General features: G+C 43.0%; 1 protein-coding gene across 1 annotated transcript in view; it reads left to right on the top strand.

Annotated features, from left to right (window-relative positions):
• The first annotated feature begins 7,213 nt into the window (after positions 1–7,213).
• Positions 7,214–16,060, top strand: part of RDX (radixin) — a 100,459-nt gene continuing 91,612 nt past the window's right edge. Inside the window, exon 1 of the mRNA XM_033949435.1 lies at positions 7,214–7,231. The gene's annotated coding sequence lies outside the window, so the exon portion shown is untranslated. The remainder of the gene's footprint in view (positions 7,232–16,060) is intronic.

The raw sequence follows: 16,060 nt of genomic DNA, 5'->3' as shown, positions 1-16,060 counted from the left end.
TTGCAGAGAGGAGGCTTTTATAGCTTGGAATCTTATTCTGAATATCGAAAACTATTGAGCTTCAATAGAAGTTAAATCTCCCCCTCCTTAGTAAACTTGTGCTAGACAGCCGAAGAATAGGCTATGGTCAAATGTAATTTCCAGTATGCCTCTGACAATAGTTTCTGATTAACTTTAGTTATCTGTGCACCTGGACCCATTGTCCTAAGCACCCTCTTAATCAGACATTAACACATTAACACCTTTTAGCTAATCATGATTTAATCAGGGCTACTTAAAACCATCTTTTCAGGCGATATGAAACAGTGTGCCTTCACTCAGGGTCTATCTGCATTCACATACCAGTCAGATTGATATAATTTCCTTAGGCCTTTGCTGACATCAGTTATGCCAACTGAAAATGCTGAATGCCAGCAATAGCTATGCTGACATCTCCCATACTTTTTTATTTTTATTTTTATTCTTTGAAATGAAGGGAAGCTTGTGGTATCCTCGCTTACCTCCAACAGCACGTCCCCTGTCCTGCAGAATCTCCAAGCTATGAAGATAAATAGTTCCCATTATGAGTTCAAACCTCTGTCTTAGGTTGTATAGTCCGTCATCTGGACGGGGACCCCAGTATGCTTATATCTTACCCGTCGTTGAGCGAATGAACGGTGCATAAGGGATGCAGGAAGCTTTTTCAGGAGGTTCAGGTATAAAGGTACCAAGATGTCATGAGAGAGTATGCAAGTATGGGATAATATTATGTCTGACCCTGGTGCAATGCAATATATAGGCCATGCCAAATTAAAACCAAATTAGAACTAAATTAGCCAAATTAGCAAGTGTCAGAGAAGATACTGGAAATACATATATAACTGCCTTAAAAGCTAGAAGGAACTTTGTATGATATGTGTTGTAAAGAAATGTACATGTGTTTCACTGTACAGCAAAGGAAAATCATAATAATACATAGCAAAATTTGTACAATAATTAAGATAATGATAGGGTGAATTAAAACATTAAATACGTGGTTTGCAGTGGGCGAATACTCAAAGAAAAGTTCCCAAACTGAGACATGAGTGTCTCGTAGCAAATTTTCTACAGTTTATGCAATGTGTCCATTTTCAAAAGTGATAAATGTCTCATTCCACATACCAAGAGGTAGTGGATGCACAGCATATGAAATAAAGTCTGGAATGTCCATAGAATCATTAGTTACCAGAGGTGTGGAGTAGGTTGTCCCATTAATGGTGATGGAGGACAGAGGTGAATGACTACACCAGGTATTATTCAGTAAATAGGTTGAACTGTACAGCAAAGCGTTCATAGGAAGGTGGCTATCATGAATCCATAGATCCAACAAACAGGAAACGTTTTGTGGAAAGAATAGGTGAAAACAAAAATGTCCAGCTCCAAGGTAGTACAACGTGTGTGAAGAAGTAGAGGAGTAGGAGATCTTTGCGGACAGGTATCTGGAAGCTGAATTAGTCCAGCAGGAACCGGCAGTCTCTTTAAACTGGTGAGATGCACACTTGGGATGAAATGATGTTTGCACAGGATTTGTCAGTCACTGGAAACTAGTGGTGTTCACCCTTGAGATGAAATGATGTCTTTGCATACAGGGAGGGATAAACCGGCTTGAAAAGAGTCCAGATATCATTTAGCAGCTGTAATCCAGTGTGATCCAAATAAGAGATAGAAAATGAGAGAGAAACCATGTTGCCTGTACTGAATGTAGAGAGAGAGAGAGAGAGACCAGGTTGCCTGTCTTTGGACAGCTGATGGCACTGAGTGTTCAAGTCAGTATTTTCTTGTCTTATGCTACGAAGTCCTCTACATAGCCCCTGAATGAAAAGGCATTTTTGTTTTCTTTCTAAACCCTATGTAATGATATATAGTACCACGGTGAATGTTAACTGTAACCCATTCTGAGCTCTCTGGGGAGGACGAGCTATAAAAAAATAAAATTACTAAAAATATTATTTTTATGAGGGTGGGTGTGTTAAAAAAAAATGATTGTCCCCTGATGTCACATACGCTAGGTCTGCCACTGGCTGTGTAATATTTAAAGTCTCTGATTTTACTAATTGAGATCAGTGCTGTTGATCCATAATTCAGGGGATGGAGTTGTCAGAAATCTGGAACTAGTCTTGAATCTCCTTGCTGGAACTGGATACGAGAACTTGGCAGCTCTACTACTATTGTAAACTACTTAATGAGTTGCGCCTTAGGGCTAGAATAAATGTCTAGAGTCAATATGAAATGTCATACTTCAGTGCTCCTATTCAAATTCAGCCAAAAGCTCACCTCAGAGATAAAGTATCTAGAGATTGATTATTTTTTTTTTTTATTGAAGTTTCATTTTCCATGATCACAAAATCATTCAGTTTAAACAGAAACAAACATAATAATTTTATACAATCAGAAATTAAATAATGCAAGTATTCCCCTTTTGTTCTGTTATTTCAGTCCACTATTTATGGGGAGAAAGTCAAAGAAACAATTGGATTACATTATAATTACAACATTATTTAGGGTTCCTTTTATCAAGACACGCTACGGGGGTTAGCGCATTGAACATTTCATCATGCGCTATCCCCCGCGGCAGCCTAAAACCTAATGCTTCGTCAATGGAGGCGTTAGGTACCAGCGCAGCATTAAACCGCTACTGCACCTTTGTAAAAGGACCCCTTAAAGTAAACCAATAAGCGCCTGAGTCAAACCTAATTTACTAACTGCGAGCATACTTCTTGTTCCTCAACTGGGGTGCTAGCAGTAATCACTTCTTCACCTGAAATAAATAGATAACTGGGAGGATTCAAAAAAGGAATATCTAATTCCTTTGTAATTAACAAGACATTTGCAAGGAAATCTAAGTATAAAGGTAGCACCCAGTTTTATAACCTGGGGCCGCAAAATTAGAAATTGCTTCCTTTTCTTTTGGGTTATTCTAGCTACATCAGGATACATTCTTATCTTTTGATTCAGGAATAGTTTATCTTTATATTTTAAAAAACATTTTTACAGTGGCGTACCTAGGGTATGTGGCACCCGGGGCCCATCATTTTTTGACACCCCCCCCCCTCATGTAAAATTTTTTTTTTTTTTTTTTTTGCAATAACCATGAAATGGAATAAATGGTCAGAATAGAAACAGGCAGTGAAAATTTTCTTTTTTTTTTTTTTTTTTTTTTCCAAAGTATTTTTATTGAGAATGGCAAAAGGTCCAGACAAGCAACCATGGTCTGTACAGAAACTTATACATTATCAAAAAGAACACAGAATGAGAGTAACAGCAACAACAAGCATGAACAAGCCTCTCCCAAGAGAAAATTGCCAATGAGAGGCATAGCAATACACAACAAAAGGCCAAAACTTGGGGCAAGCAAACAAATCCCACCCCAGAACCCACAAGAATAATAAGCCGGACTAGACCCTCAGCCATATTTTATAATGAAAAAAACCCCCACAAGCAACAACACCCAGACCGCTCACCAGACACACCAATCCGCACAACAAGCACCCAAGAAACACCCAGCCACCACCCAGACAAAACTACCAGACACACCTACCCCACCAAGCCCAGACCCAACCCCCCCTCCCCAGAGAGTGCAAGCGCAAAGTGGACCGTGAAAAGGGCAGCTGCAGAAGTGGAAAGCCCCAGATAAGTAGGTTAGCTAAAGAAAGCCCACAGATAGAAGAAATCAGGATAACAGAAGTTCCAACAAATGCTCCCACAGAAAATTTTCTTTTATTGAACCTCATTTATGTAACCATTATTCCAAACATAACATAACATAAATTATGTCTGAATTGTCATGACATCAGAAGTACATATGGAGTAGTTGCAGGTGATGCTTGGGACAGTTCTGATTATGTTAGTTTGGTTTTATGTGTTTTTTTAATAGAAGGGTTTTTATTTCTTTTTTTAAGGTTTTGTAGTTTGTGGTCGAGGTCAATAGGTTGTAGAGTTGGGGGTCAAGTGTTGCAGCTCGAATGGCTAGGAGGTTGTCGAACAGTTTTTTTCTTTTGACGTTTTTGGTTGGAGGGTGTGTGAATGGTGCGTGAGTTCTCCTATGTCTGTTTGAAGTGGATTGAATTATTTAGCTGAAGAAATTAGTTACCCCCCCCCCCATTCCACACACATTAATTCTCTTCCATTTTTGTTCCCATTATAAAAAAACACTGATAAGTTCCCAGGAAAAAAATACATTAAAATAAGAAGTGAAAACAAAGGCCCCTACAGATGAGAACATAACATAAGAATAGCCTAACTGGGTCACACCAATGGTCCATCATGCCCAGTAGCCCATTCTCATGGTAGCCAATAGTGCTGCCCGATTCAGAGAAAAATATTTCATTCGATCCGATTCACCCTGTTGAATCGATTTTTCGATTAGATTCACTGTTAATGACACCGCTTTTTAAGTTTAAACAAAGTATAACAATAAATTTCACAACAACAATAAATTTCACAAAGTACTTAAAAAAAAAAAAATCACATTTTTCCATTAAAGCAGTTCTGGAGACATTTGCTTGAACAGTCTTTTTTCCCAGTCCATAAGCAAGCAATATGAAAAAGATTTCCTTAATTATCTACTCAAACATTTTTGCTATTTACTTTCATTGTACCTATACTATTATTCAGTAGAAAAAATGGACTTAACTGTGCAGGAAATGAATCTCCTCATACACCCACCATATAGTGCAAAAATGTGCAAAGGTCTGTTTTTTTCTTTCGATCACTACATAGCCTAATGCCACACAAGCAGCGCTGTTACAAACATATTCTGAAGGTCAATGCTAAGGTTGACAAAGTTTCCTTCCTTGGACCAGAAGGAGATACTGACAAACCACTGGAAGAGATTCTAAAACAACTACCCAGAAATAACACCCAAAGACCCACTCAGTGTGTGAACCAGTTGAGTGGAGTGGACTAACTGGGGGTGGAAATGGGCCCAGAGTTTGCTCAGCAGAATTTCCCAGACTACCTCTTCCTCTCAACACACTGACATGCTACCACCACCACCAACACTAGGAACACCTCACCGAGTATGCCAGCAATGCTTATAAACTTTATAAAACACATTATTATATTTTCTTATAAAGCATATATTTTAACTGAACTCAGCCTTGCCATTCACAAAAATAGAAAAGTTCCCATTTCAAGCTGTCTCATGTACACTTTTCAAATCTAACATATTGTAATCACAAAACAGAAAATAAAATTATTTTTTCTACCTTTTGTTCTCTGATCAATATTCAAATCTTGTTGGTCCCAGGCTCTTGTTGTCTTGCTTGCCAGGGTCTCCTTTCTCCGTGCTAACCATCCGTCTGCCATCTCTGTTCTCCCCTTCCGTTTCCCTTCCCTCTCCCGGAGATCTGGCATCTTTCCTTTTTTTTGTCTCCATCCACAGATTCACCTTTTCTCAACTCCCCACCACCCCAGGATCCACCATCTCTCCCTTTCTGTTCCCAACTATCCTCCTATCCAGTATCTCTATCCCCCCTCCACACCATCCCCTGTTTCCAAGTTCTCTCCCTTTCTGTTCCTTCCCTCCCTAAATCCCATTATGCACCATCTCTCTCCCACTCCTCTGTTTTTAGACCCATTATTTCTAACCCCCAAAGTCTGGCATATGCATGTATCTTTGAACCCCCCCTTCCCTCTCTCCCTCTGTGTACTTTTACACCAGGACCCCCCTCCCCCGAAGGTCTGTCCCCCCTCCGAAGGGCTACACCCCACCCCTGAAGACCTGCACCCCCCGAAGGACTTTACCTCCCACCCGAAGGTCTGTCCCCCTCTGAAGGCCTAAACCCCACCCCTGAAGGACTGCACCCCCCCCCGAAGGCCTGCACTCCCTTGAAGGTCTGCACCCCCCCGAAGGCCTGTCCCCCCCTTGAAGGCCTGTCCCACCCCCTTGTAGGCCTGTCCCCCCTTTAAGGCCTGCCTGCCTGCCTTTCCCCCCCCTTGAAGGCCTGTCTCCCCCTTGAAGGCCTGCACCCCCCTTGAAGGCCTGCACCCCCCCTTGAAGGCCTGCACCCCCCCTTGTAGGCCTGTCCCCCCCCTTGTAGGCCTGTCCCCCCCCTTGAAGGCCTGCCTGCCTTTCCCCCCTTGAAGGCCTGCACCCCCCCCTTGAAGGCCTGCCCCCCCCCCTTGTAGGCCTGGCCCCCCCCCCTTGTAGGCCTGTCCCCCCCTTGAAGGCCTGCCTGCCTTTCCCCCCTTGAAGGCCTGCACCCCCTTGAAGGTCTGCACCCCCCCAAAGGCCTACACCCCCCCCCCGAAGGTCTGCACCCCCCTGAAGGCCTGCCTGCCCCCCTTGAAGGCCTGCACCCCTTGAATGTCTGCACCCCCCCCCCGAAGGCCTGTCCCCCCTTGAAGGCCTGCCTGCCTGCCTGTCACCCCCTCCCCCTTGAAAGCCTGCCCGCCCGCCCCACCCTGAAGGCCTGATGCCCCGACCCACCCCGAAGGACCGCTCGCCCCCCTGGCCTCCCCGCACCACCTATGAACAGCCGCAGCAGGATCGCGAAGTCAGCGTCGGGTACCAGCCCTAAGGGGGTGTTCCCGGCCTTGCCGTTCAGTCCCCCGCCACCCCCGAAGGACCGCTCGCCCCCCTGGCCTCCCCGCACCACCTATGAACAGCCGCAGCAGGATCGCGAAGTCAGCGTCAGCGATCCCTGCTGCTTCCTGCGCCACGGTCCCGCCCCTCCTCTGACGTCAGAGGAGGGGCGGGATCGCGTCGTAGGAAGCAGCGCAGGGATGCTGACGCTGACTTCGCGATCCTGCTGCGGTTGTTCATAGGTGGTGCGGGGAGGCCAGGGGGGCGAGCGGTCCTTCGGGGGTGGCGGGGGACTGAACGGCAAGGCCGGGAACACCCCCTTAGGGCTGGTACCCGGGGCGGCCCGCCCCCCCCGCCCCCCCCCTAGGTACGCCACTGCATTTTTAGTAACCAGTCCCTATCTGAATCTAAGACCTACCTCTAGTGCATCCATGTTGCCTCCAGTCCTGTAATCCACTTTTGTTGAGTGATTTGAGGTTTGTTTGTTTTTCAAGAACAATATAACTTGATTGACTCTGATTCCTTTTTCAGGTCTGAATTTATGCCTACAGTGGGTTGAGCCCCCAAGTGCCCATTCTGAAATCTCAGAGCATCTGGAAGCCCTCTGTGTGGAGGAAGATATTTAAGGATGGACTGGCATCAAACCAGTGCCATAAGGGTCTGAAAGCATTGGTTTCCTAAAAGAAGGTATTTTGCCTCTGGGGGAGTTGTTTCCAGTCAGCCCACTCTTTTTAGATATATCTTGCATTTCTTTTAATAAAAATTCCTTTATTTTGATTAGCTCAGTGAGAACAAGCTAAGATTTGACTTGACTATTTCTGTACCGCATCTGGGTTTGTTCCCTGTTAGTTAATTGTTCCTTTAGGGTATCCTATCCTGAGAGTTCTTGTCTTGTCCAGCCATCTTGTTTCTGAGGTTCAATTTCAGTTCCTACTTTGTTTTGTTTATTGGTGCCTCAGGATTATTGCAGCTTGTCCTGTTCCTTGGATTTTTGTTCCTTATGTGTCCATTTCTTTTTGACATTCCTTTATTTATTTATTTATTTATTGCATCAATAGAGGTACAAATTAACTTGGGCAATTGCCAGCATCCAAGCCTTAGTTCCCTACCATAGTGGCCACCCACACTTCAGCCAAGGAATCTATGACCATTTGCAGTGTGAATCATCGAAAGAGTTTATTAAAAATAACTAGTCTTAATAGCCCGTTACATTAACGGGTGCTAGAATATATGTGTGTGTGTGTCTGTCTTTATTTCTTTTTCTCTCTCCTTAGCCGCTTTCTGTATTTCTGTCATTCTTTTTTTTTTTTTCCTTGGCTGTCCACCACCACCCCTTGCCTGCTCCCCCTTTTCATTCTCCCTTCCTTTTACCTCCCCTGTGTCCTCCACCAACCCATCATTGCTCACCTTATCCAGCAGCAACCCTTCTCCCTTTGTTTTACCTCCCTCCTGTCCATCATCACCTCCTTCCTGCTCCCCCTATCCAGCAGTAGGCCTCACTTCATTTTTCTGCCCCCCCTGTCCATCAGCACCTCTTCCCCTGTCCATCAACCCCTTTTTCCTGCTCCCCCTGTCCAGCAGTACGCCTCCCTTCCTTTTTCTGCCCCCCCCCCGGTCCATCAGCACCTCTTCCCCTGTCATCAATCCCTTTTTCCTGCTCCCCCTGTCCAGCAGTATGCCTCCCTTCCTTTTTCTGCCCCTCCATTTCCCTGTACTGCAACATTTCCCTCCCACCCCACTTCCCTGTGCAGAATTTTCCTCCCCCTCCCCATACCTTCCTCCTTACCTCCATGCCCTACCATTCTCTCCCCCTCTGCTCCCTTTCCTCCTTGAACTTCATCGGGCAGCAGCAGCAGCATTTACAATTAATTGCTGTTGCCAGCTTCAGGTCTTCCTCTCTGGCGGGTCCTGTCTTCATGAAAACATGTAGTAGGCAGGACCCACCAGAGAGGAAGGCCTGAAGCCGGCAACAGCTGCGAATTTTAAACGCTGCTGCTGCCCGAGGAGGAGCGGTGGGGTCGGAAGAGGCGGAGCTGTGGCTCCCCGAGCTACAATTTCTGCCGTTGGCTCCTTTGGTCCCGGCTGTCTCTCTAAAGACGCAGCGGCGGCTCCTCTCAAGATCCCCGACTGCATCGGACTTCCGACGCAGGTGGGGATCGCATCCCGTTTCCTCCTTCCTTCTTTCCGATGGCAAGAGCCGCCGCGGCCGACAGGCTCTGCGCCGCCGCGCGCATGCGCACTCCTACCTGTGGGTCCCTACAGCTCACGGAAAACGGGCTCACGCAGGTGGGAGTGCGCATGTGTGGCTTAGGGTTTTATTATATTAGATTGTCCTTTAGAAGTAGAATCATATAGAAAGGTGGGAGCTTAGCAACTCTTAATCCTGAATGAATGCTGATAGCAGAAGCTGCTTTGAAGATGGGTGAGAAGGATTTTTGAGTATTGGTTTGCTGAGAAATTGTGTGTGTTATAGCTGACAAATGATAGAAAGCTAGAAAGAAAATGTAATTCTGTTTGAGCTATAAGAATCAGAAAGCTAGTGGGAATAAATCAGTATATATAGAGTGACAACATGTTTCCTAGATGAAATAGTGTTTGAAGGAAAGAGTTGCCAGAAGAATATTGTTCTTGTTGTGAGAAAATGCAAGATAAGCCAAGAGTAAAAAAATGCATGAGAAGCCAACCACGCCCTATTCCGGAAGAAACTGAAAACTCTACTGTTTGACAATTCTTATAGGCACCTGTCCTAGCATAGTACGACTAAGATTTCTGTGGACACCTGCTTTGCTAATACGATTAGGCTCTTCTCCTTTCCCCCATCCTTCCTCTCCTGCCCTCCCCTCTAAACCCCAGCTACCCTTTTCTTTCTTTGAGTATTCCTTAAAAAAAGGTAGTGAATAGAAGTGCTTGATTTCCACATACTTCATCTCACATTCACCATGTCATTATTTGACATGGTGAATATATATATATATATATATACACACACACACACACACACAGTACTCCCCCCAAATTTGTGGGGGTTCTGTTCTAGGAACCCCCGTGAATTTTTAAAAACCACAAATGCGGTTTTTTGCCTGTCAAAAAGCAGGAGGAGGGCAGTTGGAGAGGCAGGAGAGGGCAGCTGGAGCGCCGGTGGGTGAAGAAAATCACTTGTGGTCTGCTCCTACCGCCTCTTCCTGTAGTAAAGTTGGGCTACACCAATCAGGAGCTGCTTTGACAAGCAGCTCCTGATTGGTGTAGCCCAACTTTACTACAGGAAGAGGCAGTCGAAGCAGATTTGCGAACTCGCGGGGGAACACTGTACACCATTTTCCTGATTAAGAGGTTAGAAGGGAAATTTTTCACAAAAGTAGGTTAGGAATTCTCATCAACAAGAGAGTAACCCAAACTTTACCAATAGCTTAATTGCAATCCTTTTCCTAATCATTTTAAATTAACATAAAATACAGTTTACAGCTTAAGACTTCTGTATAGCTAATTATTGACATGCAGAACATAGCGGTGTACAATTTTTTAAAAACAAAGGAAGAAAAGAACTCCAGTTAAAATAGGACAATGTCAATCATGCTACGGAGATTGGGAAGAGAATAGGAAAGTTAGATGACAAAGAAATTTCTGGGATAAAGGAAATGGAGATTTGAGGGTGGATAGAAAAAGGATAACTGCCATTGCTCAGAAAGGAGGAAATTAAGGGAAGGGAAAAAGAGAAAGTAGAAGAGAGGATTTAGGACAGGAGAGGGGCAAGTGGTTCCAGGTTGCTGGGGCAAGGAAATAAAATGCACTATGGTGAAGGACTAGGGGCTAGATACACTAAAGCCAGCGATCGTCGCTAAACCTGTTTTGACAGCTTAAGCAACAATTGCATTTGCTGACCCGATGCACAAATGGCTCATGGTGTGTTTATCCCATCGATCGTCTATTTTCTGATCCAGCCATGCAAACTAGCTAAGCAATTGATGCACTATCACCACTTGACTATGCACCCCCCCAAGGTTTTAGCGATCCAAAAAAAGTGACTGGTCTTACCTGTATACCGAATTTTTTTTTAATGGGCACAGATGCTGTGTATGTTACACATTCATTGTCCCATTAAAAAAAGCCCCCCCCCCCAATGACCCTCCCCAAGGCCTTCCCCGAAGACCAACACAGAGACCAATCCCCTCCCCTCACAGCACCGGAAATGGCAGGAGGGATGCCCAATCCATCCTGACATCCCGACCACCCTTCTTAATGTGGAGTAGATGATGGGAAGAAGGCTTCAGATTTGCTAGAAACTAGGCAACTATTTGTGGAAGGGGAGCCTATTCTTTAACCATAGTGAAACATGGCTGTTGGCATCCAGATTTACAGCACTGAGAAAGATTGCTAAAGAGAAATCAAAAGTTCTTAATATGATACTTTTATTTAATTGAAGAGCATAAATTAAATTTTTTAGTTTTCTTAAGACACAATAATGGCTAAAGTAGTAACAAGATTGTCAGAATCCATGTTTGAAATAGTAAGAGAATCCCTAATTTTCTTATTACATTAAATTAATTCATTAGAAGATTTCACTTAAAGAACTGCACAACTGAATTTGGGCATCTTTCCCTATATAAAGGTTCAAAAGGTTTTTGCATTTTGTCTTCACAGTAACAGTTAGTTGGAACTCCATAATCAAAATAAATGTTAGAGGACATATGAAAAGGAATAGTTGGTACGCATGTGTCTGGATGTGGTTGTAATACCTTTTGTAAACAGTAGCATAGTAAGGGAGGGCAGGGGGCAGTCTACCCCAGATACCGTTTTGGTGATGGTGCAGGCACCCATCCTCCTTGCCACCTCCTCGCTCCTTCCCTGCCCCCCCACTGCTGCGAATGTGCGCCACTTCCCTTCCCTTGTACATCTGTAACGTTCCTGGTGCGAGCAGCAACCCCCAAGCTGCTGTTGTGCCAGCATCAGCTTTTCCTCTGATGTCACTTCCTGAACCTGTGCCTAGGAAGTGACATCAGAGGAAGAGCAGACGCTGGTGCAACTGCAGCTTGGGGATTGCTGCTCATCCCAGGAACGTTACAGAGGTATGGGGAAAGGGAAGCAGTGTGTGTGTGGCAGGAGGGAGCGGGGAAGGAGCTTTTGGAGGTAGGGGCGGAGAAGAGGGCAGGGATGGGCATCACGCCCCAGGCACCTCTCACCCTCGTTATACCACTGTATGTAAATATATGAAATTATATTTATCCATTATTAGGCTGATAATCTACAAACGAGAAGTTGAAGACTATGGTGCCTCTAACCGAGAGCATTTGTCTTGCAAGATCATCCTATGAGCAAGCCAGAAAATTATCTGTGAAATCACAAAGAGCCCCAGATTAACATCGAAAGATCTGCATGCTAGGGGCTAGATGCACTAAACAGGATCGAAAAGACTACGTGGGTCCTTTCTGATCCAATTTTTGGCTGATTATAAAAGAGCTATTGATGCACAAAAAAAATTGCATGCAAATGATTTGTGCAGAAGTTCATTATAATCCCCGTCTCTCCTGTCCGATTGATCGCTGTGAGAGTGACTCTCACACATGGGATACAGAGGGAGGGGCCTTAGGTATCTGAGCCAATCAAGGCCTTAGGCCCCTCCCTGTGCATCACATGATGCACTGAGACGGGGAAGGTCCGCCATGTTGGATTGGCATCCCTCCTGCCTTTATTTGGGGGGGAGGGGAAGGTAGGGGATGGTTTTGGGGTGGTGCCTTGCGCCGGGGAGGCATCCCTCTTGCTAATTTTTTCTCATGCGGGAGGGGGGGTTAGCATAGCCAGAGGGAGTGGGCATCCCTGCTGCTGATTTTCACTGTCACGGGGAAGATCGATGCCCAGTGCCAGTTCGTTGGGGAGGGCTATCATCAGAGGGAGAGACTTTCTTTCTTTTTTTTTTTTTTTTTAAATGGGGCAGATATTGTGCATGTGTAACACCCACACAACTTCTGTGCTCATTAAAAGAAAAGGAATTGGCATCTTATAAATATTTTTGTATCAGTGGGACAGTTAAGTGACTGGTCTTGACCAGTCGCTTTTTTGGATCGCTAAAAGCGATCACTTTTTTATGTGCATCAGGAAGTCATGTTAGGGCATTTATCGCTCTGTTAATTTACATGGCATTTTAATATTAATGACCTTATTTGCATGGAGAATGAGCAATCCTGCAGAAAACTACGTGGTGAGCCGTTTTCTGCATTGGGTTGGCAAAGCTAATCTTTGCTAAACCAATCAAAACTGGTTTAGCGAAGATCATTTGCAGATTGCTGATTTTAGTGCATCTAGGCCTGCATGCCTCTCTCATGGTGGTTTATGCATCAACTATTAGGAAAATACATAGGAATGATGTTCATGAAAGGATAAACAGAAAGAAATCATTGCTATCTAACAACATTGCTACTCATACACCAGGTTTACCAAAAAGCCTCTAGATGGCATACAAGACTTATGGAACAAAGATATCTGGAAATATAAGTCATAAACTGGATTTTCAATGTACAAAATGTTTGTTATTGTGACAAAAATGTTCAAATTTTCCTTTTCAAAATAAGAGCCTTATCATTATAATATTGGCTGCTTTATTTAATTTATTTATTTATTTATATTCTGCACTATCCAAAGTTCTAGGCAGATTGCAACAAACACACAAAGTATTAAATTGAAACAATAGACAATGAACAGTCAAGGACAAGTTGCAATGAAAATAGGTCCCAAATGATTAGAAGGAGGATACATTAAAGGAGACCCTATTGGAACATAAGAAAAGAATGGTTTTAAGCCTTTTTAAAAGATCCAAAGTTGGGCATTGTATGACGAGTAGAGAGCATGGCATTCCACAGTTTCGGTTCCATGATGCTGAAGAGAAATCTGTAAGTTTCTAGTCATAATAATTTATTTATTTATTTAAAAATTTTTTTATTCCACCTATCAATTAGGCGGATTACGAATGAACGTACATAAAATGAGACCTACAAAATTGAGAGGAAAGGACAACTAGAAGATCATCGGAGAAAAGAAGTGATTTAGTAGGCTGGTTTTGCTGAAAGAGTGAAGAAATAGGTGTGGGAAGTTGTGAAGAGCTTTGTAGGTCAAACAAAGAAGTTTGAAGATGATTCTCTGTTCTATTGGAAGCCAATGGAGCGAAATTAGAGCTGGGGTTATATGAGTGTATTTGGTAGCATTGGTGATCATTCTAGTGGTGGCATTCTGAGCAACTTGCAAAGCTCTCAGATTGTGTTTTGAATTTCCCATTAAAAGGCAGTTACTATAATCAAAGCAAGGAACTATGAGGGCCTGAACAACAGATCAAAAATTGGAAAAGGACAAGACATCACGTAAATGCCTGACAACCTTAAGCTTATGAAATATGGTATTTTATGGAAAGGTTGGAATCTAAAATCACTCTCAGATTACACAGTTTATCCACTATTGCAATATTGAAATTGTCAATCCTAAGATTTAGGTATATCGGGAGAAAGGAGATCAGATAAAAGAAAGATACTGTTTAGATTAAGTTTCATAAAGCCATCATGCAGCCAATGTTTTATCGATTTCAAGTGCAAATGCAACTCAGTAATTGTCTCATCCATGTTGTGTTTGACTTTAACCAAGAATTGGATGTCGTCAACATAGAGATGATAGACAATGGTAAGGTTCATAAGAAGTTTACAAATTGGCAGAAGAAAGATATTGAATAGAACGGTTGAGAGAACATAACGTTGCAGAACACCACTGGTAATATGGGTTTCCTTAGACCTACTTTGAGAAAGAAATACAGAACAGAATCTATTAGAAAGGAAGGCTTGATGATGGATAGTATCGAATGCAGTAGAGATGTCTAGGCTTACCAGGAAGAAGTGTTCACCTTGACTAAACTCAAGACAAATAAAGTTCAAGAATGAGAGAAGATGGTTCTCAGTGTCATGACATGAGTAGAAACCAAATTGATAGAGGTCAAGAATAGAGTTAGTATGCAAAAAATCAATTCAAATACTACTTTTTCAAGAACTTTTTTGCTAGGAAAAGTAAAGAGAATAGAGGTCTGTAATTATCCACTATGTTGGGATCAAGTGAAACATAGAAACATGATGGCCTCACAGCTGCTAACTTTAAGTCCTTTGGGGACGTTTCCATCTAGAAGAGATTTGTTGATAGTCTCAGCAAAGAAAGGGACAGAAAGATCTTTCAGGGCTTTTATTATTGCAGGAGAGCAGATATCGAGAACACAGTAGGAGTTGTTGATTTGTGAGAAGATATGGACAATATCTTGAAACATTATTGTGTGGAAGGATTTCCCAAAATGGAATATACATGATATCTATTTGCATACAATGGAGGCAGAGCATACAAAGAATTGTCATGCATATTCATTGGTGAAATTCTGAAAACCAAATTGGATTGTGGCCCATGAGGATTGAGATTGAGCAATCCTGCTCTAAACCAGTGTTTCTCAACTCAGTCCTGGAGTACCCTCTTGCCAGTCAGATTTTCAGGATATCCACAATGAATATGCATAAACTTAATTTGCATATAATTCCTCCATTATATACAAATTTCTTTCTTGCATATTCATTGTGGATATCCTGAAAACCTGACTTGAGTTGAGAGACACTGCTCTCAACAATCTCCAAATTAGTAACTGAGGTGCTCAATGTTCAGCATTCATGCACCAGTATTTTCAAAAATATGTTCAGTCTACCATAAAGCAAAAAAAAAAAAATATGATCATGTAACCCCTCTACTCTGAAAAGCACACTGGCTACCCATCTCCCATCGGATCACCTACAAACTGCTCCTTTTAAAACCAGCCCCGCAAACTTCTGTTTTCATTGACAAACTTATAATTCCTTATTCCTCTTCTAGAACTTTAAGATCCAATTCTCAAAATCTTCTTGTAATCCCCTCCATTCATGAAATCTACGACACTAAGTGTAAATCAATTTTTTCCATTATGGGTCTGACACTATGGAACGCAATGCCCAACGAACTCAGACAAGAATCATCATTATCGGTATTCAAATCCAAACTTAAAACCTTCCTATTTCAAGATGCTTTCATTATGGGTTAATACTTTTCTACTTAATGAAGAAATACAGAAGAGATTTCCTCCCCTATTGTACTCACCCTCTTGGTGTCTCTTTCTCCCTTAATTTTATTGTAACTTTTTTTCCTTCCCCAGCTTCCCTAGGTCTCTTGTTAGTCGTTTGTTTATCTCCCCTCTAATGTTTTAGACTATGGGCCTCTTCTATTAAACCCCGTCAGGAACAGCGCAGGCCATTCAGTGCGGCTCTCTGCGCTAAAACCACTAGCGTGGTTTAATAGAAGAGGAGGTATATATTCTTTTAAAACTTTTATTGTATTTACGTACCTATTGTAAACCATTTAGGTCCTTGGGATAGATGGTATAACAAGAAATTAATAAACTTGGATGTGTAGGGTTACCAGATGTATGGGAAAACCTGGACACGTCCACTTTTTTTGAGGACTGTGCAGGTTCCTGGAGGA

This window comes from Geotrypetes seraphini, chromosome 6, assembly GCF_902459505.1.
Source record: "Geotrypetes seraphini chromosome 6, aGeoSer1.1, whole genome shotgun sequence".
Classification (NCBI taxonomy): Eukaryota; Metazoa; Chordata; class Amphibia; order Gymnophiona; family Dermophiidae; genus Geotrypetes; species Geotrypetes seraphini.
Note: the sequence above shows the minus strand (reverse complement) of the source record. Positions and strands in the feature narration are given on the sequence as shown.